The 15,094-nt window shown below is 40.9% G+C and overlaps 1 long non-coding RNA gene across 9 annotated transcripts in view; it reads right to left on the bottom strand.

Moving 5' to 3' along the window:
- Positions 1-15,094, bottom strand: part of LOC142415863 (uncharacterized) — a 315,394-nt gene that overhangs the window by 72,135 nt on the left and 228,165 nt on the right. For all 9 annotated transcript variants that reach the window (XR_012777564.1, XR_012777560.1, XR_012777563.1 and 6 more), the window contains one exon: positions 10,368-10,491. This is a non-coding gene — a long non-coding RNA (uncharacterized LOC142415863). The remainder of the gene's footprint in view (positions 1-10,367; positions 10,492-15,094) is intronic.

Here is a 15,094-nt window from a genome sequence, read left to right as displayed (position 1 = left end):
CCAAGTTAGCAAGCTCTGTAATGAAGGTCACCACTCAACCACCCTGGTTTAGATTAACTTTTGTACTGAGTTCTAGGAAAAAAACAACAAAACAGGGTAATTCAAAGATGGAAGAGGGTTTACTTAATCTAAAGAACATAAGGTGATTGAGCCTTTTTCATTATAAATATGCTAAAAGTTGCTCTTTCCAGTCAAAGCACTTGCACAGCGGTACTGGTTTCAGCCTGTGAAACCTTTCTTAGCGATGGCAATTTGAGCACAGGGTTCATCTCTGCACGACACACGGCAACCCATCCACGTGGTCCTTGCTTTTGCTTCTACCTCGTAGAGCCCGCACAGCCCCAGCACAGTCCCCGCTCCTCCTGCTGAGAGCCTGGTGCTAGCAATTCCTAACCTCATTTTTTAGAGATGAGATGTACAGGTAGAAGAAGTGCAGGGCAGAAAAACAACTTCAGGCACCTTTTGTAAATCCCTACTGGAATATTTAATTTCCTTTAATGTGAAAGCTGAATGAAAGTGACTGTCCAGTGACACATCTAAAGGTCCACCTCTGCCTCCTCCTGATCTAATCAAGTTGGAAGTTCCCTGAGATATTGGCTCTCTAAGCACACAGGTGGGCAATTTCACTTGATAACCAACCTTTCAGTTGTCTTTTCTTCTTTTGCACATTTCTGCAAAATCCCAAACCACCCAGTGCTCGGTGAGTTCAGACAGTCTATCCTTCATGATATAAAAAAAATCACAGCTCTGAGACCCTAGAGTTCATCTTCCAAAATCTGTTTTGAGTAACAAGAAACAGAGAACTTACTTACACAAAACATTGATTTCTAGTTCCCTAGCACATCTGCAAATCAAGATCCTTCATGTGAAAGGTCATCTTATTTCCAAATCTTTCCAAGCTCTTTCTGTCTGCCAATACTCAGTAACTCCAAAAATGCGGCTAGCCAGTTTGAAAACTTTACTCTGTGTGATTTCTAGGGTCACTATCACCTCTTTTCAGGTCTTCTCTGCTACCTGTCTTCAAGCTTTCTGTCTTCAGCTACCTACTTAACAGGAAAGTGTACAGGAGGTAGAGCCACACTTTTACTGGAGGTACATAGTGGAAAAAACATATGTTGGGACATGTGAAATTCTAATTGTTCACCATGGAGGTCAAACACTGGGGCAGGTGCCCAGAGAAGTTGGGCAATCTCCAAATTTGGAGATGCTCAAAACTCAGTTGGTCAAGGCACTGAACCAAGGTCCTGTTCTAGCTGGACCCAGTTTGAGTCAGGGGCTGGACTAAATGACTTCCAGAGGTCCTTAGCAGTCCAAAATTTTCCACGATTCTAAGTTTCTGTGTCACAGTTATTAATATAAATTTTGTTATCTATTGCAGAAATAATCTGTTAAATTTGTGATGCTTTTGTATTTGTGCATAGCCACTATTTGTCTACAACATTCTGTTGTACTTAAATAAAGATAATCTACAGGACCAGTAAAAATTTGGCTGACCTGATCTATTCTCTTCCTACTTCTTTCAGTAATGGCTAAAAAAACTTATGTCCATGCTACCTAAGGGTATGCTCAGTTATAGCACTAGAGTTGATCAATACTTGAACTGAAAACTGCTGGGAAACTGCCTCAGGGTTAGATGCAGCATTTATACTTTTTCTTCAACAAGCAACAAGCCATGCAGTGCAAGAGGCCAGTTCTTGATACTGGAGAAGGGGGCACCAAAAATATTGCATATGTCTGTCTTATCACCAGAGAGCACCTCAAAACTTCTTTAAGTGCAAATGATTTAATACTGGTGCCCTGGCCAAAACTAAACATGGCTGTTATTGCATGTCATTCCCACCTTACCCTTCCCCTCTTTTGGGTTTCATCTAGGAAGAGCATCCTTCCCTACAGTGGAAAGCCCTTTGATTTTTTCCCTAGACCCTGTATGTGAGGGGGGAAAAAAAAAGGGAAATCCCTCTCCATGTTTCTTTTACAGGTGGTATTCCTATGTGAGTCCGCTCACAGAGGCAAGGAGCTGAAGGAGTGTGAACTCCTGGCTACAACTCTGTTGTGACCCACTCCCACCTCACCTTCTCCTGTCCCTTGTTTCTTTGGCTGTCAGGGAGGCACTGCAATGTACCTTTTGAGCCGAGTGTCATGCATCGAAGTTCACTCAAGTGAGCTATGCTGGTCCTAAAGCTGCTTTACGGCAACCTAGAAGGCCTGAAAAGGCCTGATAATAATGATGCTTCAACCACTTAATAAAAAGCATGTAAACCATTATAAAGACTAAACGTGCTGCAGTACAGCTGAGTAGCTTTGCTCTTCAGAACTGTGCTGCGAAAGATTCTTCTCCCTTTGGCCCTGCTCTTTCAAACACCTCTCTGTCCAGCATCGTGATTCATTTTGCTTCGTCTTACATAACGTGACAGAAGTGGAGATGACAGCCCAGCCCTAGAAACTGAAATTAGTTTTCTGAAAAACATGCCTCAACTGACTTATTATTATGATTATAGATCATGGAAATTCACTGATTACTGCAAATGAGGAAGATACAGTAAGTTTCCACCAAAGGGATACAGTAGCTATAAACAGGCTGGCACAAGCAAATAAATGCACCCTGAGATTAGCATTTTGAAAGCAATGGGGCAAGGAAGATATGAGAGGGACTAATCATTCACAGAAAACAAACTATTTTATGTGGTCTGTAATGAGGCATTTGAGGGTGTTTTAAAGTTTCAGATTGTCACTGAGTGAAGTATTCTCCTATTAATCTGTTAGAGAATTGGTAAACAGCCACAAAAGGAGAAGCACATGCCTACGGCATTAGAGGGAAAATTGCCTACAGATTACAGTAACAACTATTTTCCAAAGGCTGGAAGAACACCTGAGAATACTTCCTCTGCTGATAACTCTATCTCTGCAAAGGAGCAAATGCTCAACAATTATCTACAGCACCAGGAATAGCCACATTTTTCTGAGTGCCTCTATAAAAGCAGCCAGGGAACAGGTTTATGAGATACAGAAGAGCCAGGTAGAGAATTACCAAAAGAAAAAACAGAGTATTAATTCTGCCTGAGAAATGGTAGGGGAAGGGAACGGAATGGAAGCTTTCTTCATTTTATGCAGGGCTTCTTTTTTTTCTTTTTTTCTTTTCTTTTTTCTTCTTTTCTCAGCTTTTTCTTTTCTTTTCTTTTCTTTTTTCTTCTTTTCTCAGCTGTCCTACATACCTTTCCCCATGTCCAGGCACTTGTAGGGGTGTGCCACTTCAGGGAGGAGGTGGGTTCTCCGCTGGCATGCAGGTCAGCATGCCACGCTGCATCAGCCAGGCTAGATTATCCGCAAGGCGTTTTAATGAGTCTGTGTATTTTGTTCTCTTCTCCTTACACCATGTTGGAGATGGTCTCTGCCAGTGAAAAAGCTGGGGGAGGGGGGAAAGAGTTTTCCTGAAAAATACTTTAAAAACATTGTCTCTGTCTTTCCAAAGCCTTCACTGAGCTATGAAGGCCAGTGGAGAATCTGGGGAAAAGAAAAAAAAAATTCAACACTACCTTCACAAGAAACAGAACGGGTTGGTTTTTTTTTTAGACTAGGGCTGGGAATTCAGACAGACTGGCTCAAACTATGCACTGGTGTAAACTGGTGTGGCATCAGCAGGTCCTTCATCTTCAGCCATGAGCAGGGGTCAAAGCGTATGCATGCATGCCTGTGGGGGGCTGTGTGTACATATTGGTGTGCACAGCCATTGGCAACACCTCCCTTATTACCAAGGTGTTTTTAGCCTTGGTTCTCCCTGATCTGGTGAGGAGAGACCCTACAGTGGGTGCTGGCACTGGGACAGCAGGCAGCCTGTGTCTGCCAGACAAACTTCAGAGTGACTGCACCTTCCTGGCATCAACCAGTAGAGCACCACTGTCTGATGGTGGAATATGAGATACGGCTATTGGGCACCTCCAGCCTACCTCCTCTCCACTTCACGCAGGTTTATCATTGGTGTCTCTTTTTCCTCTTAACAGGATGTAAGAGGAAGTAGAAGAGCTACCCTATATAACACATAAATGATATATCATTTATTCTTTTTAAGTATCTTTACAGCTTCTACAATTGACTGAGAGCTGCACTTGGTACTTTAAATGAAAGATCTGTTTTTTTCCGCTGTGCTTTGCTATTACAACAGTTCACACTGTCGACTCCAAGAAAACCCTAAAAGTAAGGAGTTTATATAAGCAGAGACCAGGACCATCATAACTGTGCCCTACACACGAACAGTCACACGAGTACTGCAGGTACTGCTAAGGGGCTATAGGGGCTGCTAAGGGTATAGGGGCTGCCAAGGGCCCAAGTAGTGAAACTAGATTGTTGAAAGGGAACACTTTCTGGACACATTACACTGGGGAGAGGGGAAATGGCAGGTATTTTTCCACAAAATATAATTGATGTCTGTGGACTTTTAACAGCCATTACTAAGACTCTGTTTACCCAAAATATCTTTTGGCTCACACCTTGTGCCTGAAGTATTTCAAAACAAGACAGAATACTTTTTTTATGAGAGCAAAGACATTAGAGTTCATACAGATTATATTCTAAGATTGGAACAAACAATAGAAGAACACAGAGAGATTGTAAAAACCTGATGTGCAGTTTAAAGCTCCCTGGATAGAAACATAAATTTAAAGAAATAACCCACTCTGAGGAAAAGTGACTGAAGAAAGAATGCAGATAGGTCCCCATGACTTACAGGTCAGTATATCTCCATCTGCAGAGGAAGGAAGTATACAAAGATTTATGGGAACTGTAAATTGGGCAGGTGGAAGAGTCTATATCTATACTGGCTGCTGAAACTGCTAATGCAGAAAAAATGAATGGTAATGTGAAGGAGTAGGAAAATAACAAACAGAGGATAAAGGGATAATCAAAAGTGCCAGACAGAACTTTCAAGAAATGCCTTTAAGCGAGCTATCATGTCCTACTTTTACTTTAAGGTATATTGCTCATGGCAGATAAGTCAAATGTACCCAGAACCTTATCTAGAACTGATAAGCATGAGTAGAAGAAGGCTTTCCATCTGCATCCGGAGGCATGAAAATCATTACATGCTTCAAGATATGAAAGAAATATAGACAATACAGATCACAAAGTTTTAGTGATATTTGCAAAAAAGAATAGTAGACACACCTTTCTAATTTATGTGAGCTATTTTTTTCAGGTGCTGCTCAATGGTTTAGTACTACAAAATACACTTGGAAAACATGTGATGATACCAAATACTTTGTCTAGAGCTTTCAAAAGAGTCAAGGTTCAACAAAATCAATAGTCTGATACTGTGCCAGCAAATATCTGGAGAGACATCCAAAGTTTGTATAGATTCGTTTACTTATTCAAAAAAACAAAACAAGCCACAAAATATTTTGGATTCTGGATGACAGTATGTTCTTCCATGTACAAAGAAGGGTAACTAAAATGATTGAGGAGATGGAGAAGCTGCTTTATGAGAGAAGACTAAAAAGGTGGAAACTCTTCAGTCTGAATAAAAAAAAAAGACCAAAGGGAATAAGATTAAGGTTGATTAAATCATGCAGGCAGTGGATAAGCTGAATGCAGAACTGTTGTTCATCAGATCCTGCAATACTAGGAGCAGGGAGCACTCAGGTAAGACCTAGAGATTGGCTTAAAACAGATTAAAAAGTACTTCCTTACATGCAGGGAGTGAACTTCCAGTGCTTGCTGTGAAAGCAGGTTGCAGAAGCAGGTTCACAGAGGGCTTAGACAAACCATAGACCAGAAGTCCATAAAGAGATAAAAAAAGGCCTAGGTAGGGATGTGCCCCCTAACACACAGAACAGTCCTGGAGGCTGGGGGGGCAATACCAAGGCAAGGGACTGACTGCAAGGAGTGACCAGTCTCTTGACCTTCCCCAAAATAACTACTCTATCGCCACTGTCAGGGAAAGAGCCCTGGGCAGGATGGGCCACAGGTCTGGCAGAGTGGGGCATCTCCTATGGTGTTAAATGTGACAGTCCTGGCACATTCTAGTAGAACTGGTTCTTCTAATAATAGAGAAATGCAATTAGGAAAACAGCCAACCAACACCTTTATGCTTCTCTTTTTCTCCTTCTCTCCATCTCTTATCCTTTCCTCTGCTATTTGTTAAGGTATCAGTTGTTATATTAAAGACTCATTGTAGTTATAAGCACTAACACTGACTTCTTATTATGATTACCAAATAATAGTCTTTGGAGTTGTGGATACCTCTCAGATCCACCTTTTCTGCTTGTCCCCATTCTCCTCAGTGTGCATCCCATCATCCAAAACCACACTCTCTCACATGACAAAGGAACTGGTATGAAGAACTACTAAATCAGAGAGCTTCCCATTGAATCTTTTTTCTCTTTACCCAGAGACCCTCACTTCCAGAGAGGTATTGAAGTGCAACTTCTCTCAGCCCTGAAATGCAGCCAACTCAGAGGCAGACTGCTGCAAGTGTTTAATAGTTCCCAGCAGCACTAATCAGTAGGTAAGGACAGGAGGTTAAGAAGGATACTATGTTGGAATAAAATGAACCCCATTTCAAAGGTCTTATATTTCTTCAAAGCAGTCAGGGAGAAGACAAAAAGAGAGAGACAGACAGACATAAAATGCACGCACTGGAGAAGGCAATCAGAAAGGGTACTGAATGTGTGATGGCGTTAGAAAGGTGAAAGATGATGAGATGTTTGGCAACTAAGTTCTGCTGAAAGCAGGGAAACTTTGGGCTCTGGAGCCCTTTAACCTGTGCCACGTGTGTCATCAGTTTGGTTTTAGGAAGATTTTTTCTTCATAATTTAACAATTAATCCTTGATGAGACCTTGGCGAGGCAGATGGCTTTTTAAGCTGTGGTATAGAAAAAGTTGTTCTGTGGTAAGAGCAACATTCCGTGAAGCTATTACACATTTCCCAACCCACCTTATGTTATTCTTTAGCAAGACTGCTTTTCTGTATAATTCCGGCTGTTATCTTCTAATTCTTTCCCTCATTTTTTTTTCCAGCAGAACAGTTTTTTCAGTCAGACAAAATGAGTCAGAATAAGAGATTCAAAACACTTCAATTCTCAGGGTAAGGAACTAGAGAATGTGTGGTCCTGGGAAATTCAGAAAAAAACATTAAATGAATTGTGGATTCTGTGGAAGAAAAAGCAACACAAACTAGTGTTTAAAAGACATGAATCCTTATTTCTTTAACGCAGACATATGCCATAAATCCAGATCACTAAAATGGCAAACTCTGCTCTGGCCCAAGCCAGATGTGCATATATGCATGCATTCCTGCAGGAGATTCCCTATCCCTTGTCTTTCTCCTTTAGCTATTATGGCCATGTGCACATCTTGCCAACGAGAACTGCAGCCAGTACACAGCTTCCTGCTTTGAAGATGTCAGTAAAGCTACCCAGGGAGACTTCAATTTAAAAATAATTAAATAAATTAATCATATTCGAATACCACAAGTCATAGATGCAAAGCTTCTTATTTCATTGGAAGGACTGCTATCTACTGCTCGCAGTGTTTAACATTAGTTCAGCTCTCTGTGAGAAATTCCACAGGCCTGGACCTATGTAAAAGAACATGTCAAGACAGCTAGACATTGCCTGCAGCACCACAGTCATGAAGTCCAGTAGCTGTTAATACAGATCATCCTTGTATTCGCTTTCTTTGATTGGGATGTAAAAAGAATTATTAACACTCAACAGGCAGAACAATTATATGTGGAGCCAGTTCATGAAACATGAGCCACAGTGGAGTTTAGGATTTCTGAAGTCTGGTGAGTTCAAGCTGCTGCTTGTTCTCTGGACAGCTATTTGCACAGGGCAGTGGTTGGCTGCCAGGGTGGATCTGCCTTGTGGAAATGGTGCCTTCTGCATCTGATGTCTCTCACTGACAGTGGCTGGGCCGGGCGGCTGTTACTCCTGCCAGTGTGCAAAGCATTGCCAGTGTCAGCTCAGGTGCCCACAGGGAACAGAATCCACACGGGGTTTGTTTACATTTACTGTTCTCCTCTTACAGAACAAGTGCTTGGGAGTTGTTAGGCATATCTGGTCTCAGCGCATCTGGCAGAACTGCTGCACTTTCTGCATGCTAACTGTTGTCCAGTGTCTCTTTAGGTACATCAGTTATGCCAGGAGCAAAGCAAATTCCACGTGGCATTTCCTGTGCCTGACAGGATACTGGGTTCTGTGCCTTGCATACGTTCATCTTGAACCATATCTTCACCTCAAGGGTCTGTGAAGATACCAAGCAATTAGTGTTAATTTTGAGAGCATGATGATCTGGGATCTGCTCTGCAGTAATTGATATATACTGTATAAAACACCTAGTTATTGGGTTGTTTAATGTAAGAGTATGCTGTGTTTACTTAACAGACATTTATAGAAGACCAAGGAGGATACATAAAATGGTTACATGTTAATCATCATATTTCCTCCTAGTCCCAGTCTACAATTGAAGACTTTGTAAATAGCAAAGCTTCTCCTCCCATGCAAAGCCAAAAATGTTTTGGAACTATGGAGGTAAACAACCATGTGGTAATTTTTCCCTCTCCAGGAAATCTGGGTCAGGATGATCCATCTTGTTGCAGGCAAGCTGGTCCGGCCAAGGTAAAGGACTCTGAGGAGCATGACGTTGCTCCCACTTGCTCCTCATTAGCTGGGATGAGTGACATGAGTAACGGGGGAAACTGTGGAACACTGTTGCCGTCTTCAACTTATTACATCCCAGTTTAAGTCTCACTTGTATCGGAGGATCCACAACTCTTTAGGATGAGCTGTCACATACACTTTCTTTCGTGTGAAGGGACCACAACCTTTCTGCTGGTGGAAGCTCCTATCCACCTGCACCTCGTATCCACCCCTTTGAACAATACTTTTTGGGGAAGGACTAGTTTCCTCCTCCTTTGTCTTTTATTTCTTTTTAAATCCTGGATCATTTTAATGACACAGTTTATAAGGTAGCCTTACAAACACCTGTATTAGCAATAACAGAAGGTGGAGCTGGGGATAATCAACAAGGGAAGAAAATGCTTGTCTAAATGCAACCCTACCGAAACAAATATTTAATGAACACACAGAAAAATGAAAGTAGTATAAACATAGGAGTTAATATTAGGAAACTATTAATCTATTTTAAATAAGTACCAGTAGTCATGCCTGCCCTATATGGACCTTCCTAGTTTGCTGAAAGAATGTTCAAATATAATACATCCATATTATGCATTTTAGAAGAAATAAAAATATACTGTCCTCTGATCATTGCTCAAGGAGAGTTTCTAATGAGTGCAGTGGGTATGGTGAGCTATCCCTGAATTCATACCAAGCAAATTAACTCCTGAAACTGGAAAATGCAGCAAGCTCTGCTGAGGAGTTGGGCTAATCCACTTGGCATGTTGCTGTGCTAACCCAGCTGTGCTGCTCCTGCATCCAACCAGCAATCTCTGCCCTGCTTTGCTCTGCACAGATACCAGCTTGCTCAGAGAGAGCTCAGGATCCCTTCATCATGCTCCATTACACAGCTGGAAAGATGTCTCTCATCTCTCCCATGTGATAATAAAAAGTTATACTGTGCCACTGGGTTTGTCAGAAGTTGAGAAGAAAGCCAGCTTCTTCATCCTCTCCAGGCATTTCAGAGTCCTGCTAAACAGTCCACTGGGAGTCTCAACAACCTTGGCAGCCTATGGATCAGTATGGATTAGTTGCTAGTGAACAGGTATCTCCTGCCTATATCTCTGAAGGACTAGGGAGCAGCATACAAAGATTTTCCCCCTGCATCTCTCTAGGGGTTACAAGGAAGTTAGATGAGTATACAAGCGCATGTGTCACTCAGGTCTGATTGATTTTCTTTTAGAGAGACAGAAGTTAGATAATAAGTAGCACAGACTCCAGCATTGACAGCTGGTCACCTCCCAGTTTTCCTCTTCAATCCACAAACACATCAGAGCAATCAAACTTTATGTGAAGAAGAGCTTCCTCCATTAAGAAATATGTAATGCATTGATTTGTTTCCAAACTGGTACAATGCCTAGGATCCAGCCTAAGGTTAGTCCACCTAGATCCCTTTAAGATCTTTATTTATACTTTCTCCCTCTCCTCTCTCCTTTACACATTTCAGTTTCTGCATGGCCCTGCTCTGAATGTATAAGCACAGGCAATGTGCAAGGTGATGCAGCCCAGGACAGGGACAACCAGAGCTTCGCTTGCTGTCACAGAAAGGTACGAGACCTGTCAATGGACCTTGTCAGACTTTGAAAGGATAGAGCATCACTGTAATCACAAAAGAAACACTTTTTTTTTTTTTTTTTTTTTAAAAAAAGGGCATGAAAAAATATTTTAGGCTTTCAATTTAAAAAAAAAAAAAGTCACCTTAAATTCATGGCTGGGTTCTGCTTAGTATCTGTATTTCCCTGGACTTCTAATTTCTGATCTCCAGCTTGATTTGCTGAATCTTCAGATTTGCCATTTAGATTACAGAAATGCTGAGTCAGGACTGCAACATAAACAGAAGATTCAGGGGTTTTATAGCATTATTATACAATGCATTTGGAGTTTAAGTTTAGAAGACTCACTGACTTCAGGTTTCTCATATACTTGCTGTTGAACAGAAAGTGGTATTGAGAATATAATTATTTTAATTGCAACTTTCCTCCTCTTGCAATTCTAAGCAGAGACCAAACTTCAGAAATGTGAGGTTCCTTACTAAGTTTCCTCAGCAAAATTTGAAAATGTGATTCCTATAAGAAGTTAACATATATCATGCATAAATATTAATGGAAATTTGTTTTTAGTATTACTCAGCTGCTGTCTCTGTTTAGCCCTTGCTAAAATAATCTCTGGTTTTGGACATCCAGGAAGCATTTTCACCACTGGGATACAGGCATTTTCGTAGCTTTCTTTCGAAGCTATTGGGATTTGGGGGTTGTGTTTGCCCTGTGGCTTTGGACATTTTGTACAGTTTCTGTGAGTGACTGCTGAAATTACTTGTTTGAGTAATTGCTCTGTGGAGTAACAGTTTTATAATCTCTTTAAAAAGTTCCTTGCTTCTGATGCTTTTATATTCATTTGGGTTGGCAGACTGTTAAAGAAGAAGAGTTACTGATCTCAGAAGAAATTTTTTCCTGTTAACTGTGCTCTTCATTTTACCTTTGCCTGTCCAGCAGTGAATACACCCCAAAACGGTAGTTTGTCACCTTTATGCAGTTCATACATGAATTGTTCTTTGGGGAGAAAGCGAAGCAAGAGGAAATATAAAGAAGAGTTAATCTCAGATCAATCATACTCATTTCTAAGGGATTTGACATATAAGCCACAAACATTTCTGTATGATGGGCCCCATGCTGATCTGGTTCCTCATGTCAGAGCAAAGTGCAAGCTTGCTGTGCTGGCTGCAGCTCGCGGTTCCAAGAACAAGCATGGGAGGGCTGTACGGGTTTGCCACAAATACCTTTCCTGTGCCTGTGGGAGGCACACGAGATTTCTGCAGATACCTTATACTGCACCCAGAGAAACTAAGAACAGTATATCAAAGGAAATAACACTGAATTTCTCTGTCACACTATTTTTTTCTCTCAATGAAGGATATTTATGAAGGGATTCTTATTTTCATGCCTGTCTCTCCTCTGCATACTGTATGCCTGTACTACACACCTCCAGCCAAGAACTTGCTTTGTTTTTTGAGCAGACTTTTGCTTAGAGGCTTCTGCAATTCTTTTCAGTTTCGTTGAGATAGTACATCTTATTCTAAAAGATCAATTGAAATACAATTTAAGAAAAATCTCAGCATCCTAGAATGAGGTTTGTTAGACTGTGGAATAGTCTCCTGGGGATGTGGTGGAAATGACTGTCGTGGTTTAACCCCAGCTGGCAACTAAGCACCACAAAGCCACTTGCTCACTTCCCCCCATTGGGATGGGGGAGAGAATCAAAAGGCAAAAAGTGAGAAAACTCGTGGGTTGAGATAAAGACAGTTTAATAGGTAAAGCAAAAGCAGCACATGCAAGCACAGCAAAGCAAGGAATTAATTCACTCCTTCCCATGGCAGGCAGGTGTTCAGCCATCTCCAGGAGAGCAGGGCTCCATCACGCGTAACAGTGACTTGGGAAGACAAACGCCATCACTCTGAATGTCCTCCCTCCTTCTCCTTCCCCCAGCTCTATATGCTGAGCATGACGCCATATGGTATGGAATAGCCCTTTGGTCAGTGTGGGTCAGCTGTCCCAGCCGTGTCCCCTCCCAGCTTCTTGTGCCCCCCCAGCCTACTCGCTGGTGGGGTGGGGTGAGAGGCAGAAAAAGCCTTGACTCTGTGTAAGCACTGCTCAGCAGGATCTAAAACATCCCTGTGTTATCAACACTGTTTCCAGCACAAATCCAAAACATGGCCCCACACTAGCTACTATGAAGAAACTTAACTCTATCCCAGCCAAAACCAGCACAATGACTTTGCTTGCAACATATAGAATGGCTGAAACAAAACACTAGAAATTATACAGTAAAGAGCAAATGAGGTTTTTTCAGGGACTGAGCTGGGATTTAGCAGACATGATAGGTCAATGCAGGCAGTTTTGATTTTTTTTTCCTCCCCACCTCTAACTCTGTGTAAAGAAGGAAGGAACAGTTTTCATTAAAAAAAAAAAGGCAAAACCAAAAAAACCCCAAACAAACAAAAAACCACGGAAAAATCACTTCTTTTAGGGAATACATTCTTCCATGGTTTACTTGAAACTATAGGTCACTACATTTCTGCAATGTGTTCAAAGTCACCATCTACTACTACCTTTGTTATGGTTTAAGCCATATTTGCTTTAAGTAAGTATCCTCTTTGAAGTGGATACTCTCTAGATTTTAACGCAGTCCAGATCGTTTAACATCTACAACTTGTTTCGCATTCTGTAATTTCCCAAAGTTGTGTGAATGCACATATTCTTTTTTGAGCTGGTAAGAGGTAGATCCTTGTCTGACTTAGTTATTACTTCTCATTGTTCCTCCATCCACAAATTACACTAGATTTAAGTTTCCACAAACAAAACCCATATTGCAAGTTGAGGCAATCCCACAGAACATGCCATAGCATCTGTCCATCAAATTCAACTGTGAGGATGCCATTTCCTTCCACTTCTTCATATAAATCGCAATGAAACCAGAGCTATGAAATATTCCTGTCCTGTATATTTGAAGGAAGTCACTTTTATGCTAGCTTAAGAGTGGAAGTACTGTTAGATGTCCATGGTATACCAGGAAAGGGCAGGCTTAAAGTGTTTGTCACATTTGCCTGGGTAAAATGTGATAAATAATATATTCATAACTTGAAGGTAAAGCCAGAGTAAAATTCTACTTAAACAGATACTTATGGATACTTATGGAAGTTATGGTATTCCTCTGGCTGTCATCTACATTGTGTGATGTATAAGAGAGAAAAATCAAAATGTGTCTTGGGAGGATGCAGGGCCAAGTTCTTCCTTGTCATTTTTTGTTACATCACAAGCACACTACAGTCCACCGAGCACTGTGGGACTGACATGGTCAGACAGTCTAGCATTGAGCCCTGCAAAAACGGAAGCACTAGGTGAATAGGAACATAGATTCAAGCCTACACAGAGCTTGTGGCTTTAACACAGTGAACTAAAAGAAGATTTTTCAAATGCAGATGACAATGGCTAGCTGCATAAAAAGATTTACATCTGATTTTATAGATGATTTCAGATTGTGCTTGTCTTTAATCTTGGGTGGAAGGGTATCAGAGCCGCTGGGGAAATAAAATAAATAAATAAATAAATAAATAAATAAGAGAGAGCAGATATTTAGGTGCTTAGCTCTGGGCTTGTAAAGATGACCAAAATGGAACAGCTGGGATACCCGGATTTATTCTTTTAATAGATGGCTGAAAGGGAGATCTCTTTGCCTTTTCCTGTTGTTTCAATTTCAAGAGCGTATCATTGCATGAATTTACTTCTGGGATAATCAGTGACCCTCATGAATATCTGTAATGAACTTACAGATCCCTTGGATGAATTCAAGGAGCCTTGGATCAGTCCCAAAGTGCAACATGTCTTTTAATAACTGATCCCCTGTACATCTGGAACTGACAAATCTGTACAAGTGGTAGGTCACAAATTTCCCATCCCCTATCTATGGATAATATTAAGGATTTGGATCACTCTTTTTAAGCCTGAACTCTGTATTCATTTTGCTTTCAAGCTCCCTACTGTATCTGGTTTTCCTGTGGGCTTTTGTTTTTATTTTCATTTGATTTCAACAGATGTTATTTACTGCTATTTCCCTCTGCTTTGGAGAGGATTTATCATTGAGATGTATTTTCATTTTAGTGCACAAATACATTAAATCCAGGCATGAAGCCTGACCAAAACAGCTGGAAAGTGACACTGAAATTAAGGCTATAGAACTGCTCCTCTAATCTGCTGAGCAGTTTATATAAGTGCAGTTTAAATAAAATGAGTCTGCAAACAGAAAAGCTTAAAGGATATTAAATCCTGGCTTTATAAATGATGGCCAAGCTAGCAGGAAACACCCCATAGTGTGTAATCTTTTTCTTTCATGTAACAAGGTTATCTGGCCTCACAAGCTTCTTAGGGTAAACTTAATTAAAGCCAATGAAGAGAAAATGCAAAAGGGAAAAGGTAGCCATTTTGACTTCAGAAATTAAGTATTTTTAAAAGATGTATTTCTGTGGGCTAGAGGTATGTCTCCCTAGTCTTAGTGGGAGACTTAGAGGGAGAAAGCTTAATTTCATATTTCTTTTTCCTATGATATTTATACATGCACATATACACACACACAGACTCATAGTGAGCAGGGAGAAGGAGGTGAGGGTGAGCGGACATCTCCCTTTACCTGGGAGATAAGAGCTCACTAAATAATAAAGGTTTCCTCAAGGACAGCATATGCTACACATGTAGGCAATGAGATTGTCAGTGTTCCTAAGTTTCTATATAGCTGTAATTAATGGATTTAATAAAATTATTGATATCTGATTCCACAGTTCTATGATGCAGCAAAAATCTTTACGTGATCTAAATTAAACACTTCTGCAATGGGCTGGAGACTGCATGTCGTTTCTTGCCCTGGTCGCAAAGCTC

Source organism: Mycteria americana, chromosome 1 (genome assembly GCF_035582795.1).
Source record: "Mycteria americana isolate JAX WOST 10 ecotype Jacksonville Zoo and Gardens chromosome 1, USCA_MyAme_1.0, whole genome shotgun sequence".
NCBI lineage: Eukaryota > Metazoa > Chordata > Aves > Ciconiiformes > Ciconiidae > Mycteria > Mycteria americana.
Note: the sequence above shows the minus strand (reverse complement) of the source record. Positions and strands in the feature narration are given on the sequence as shown.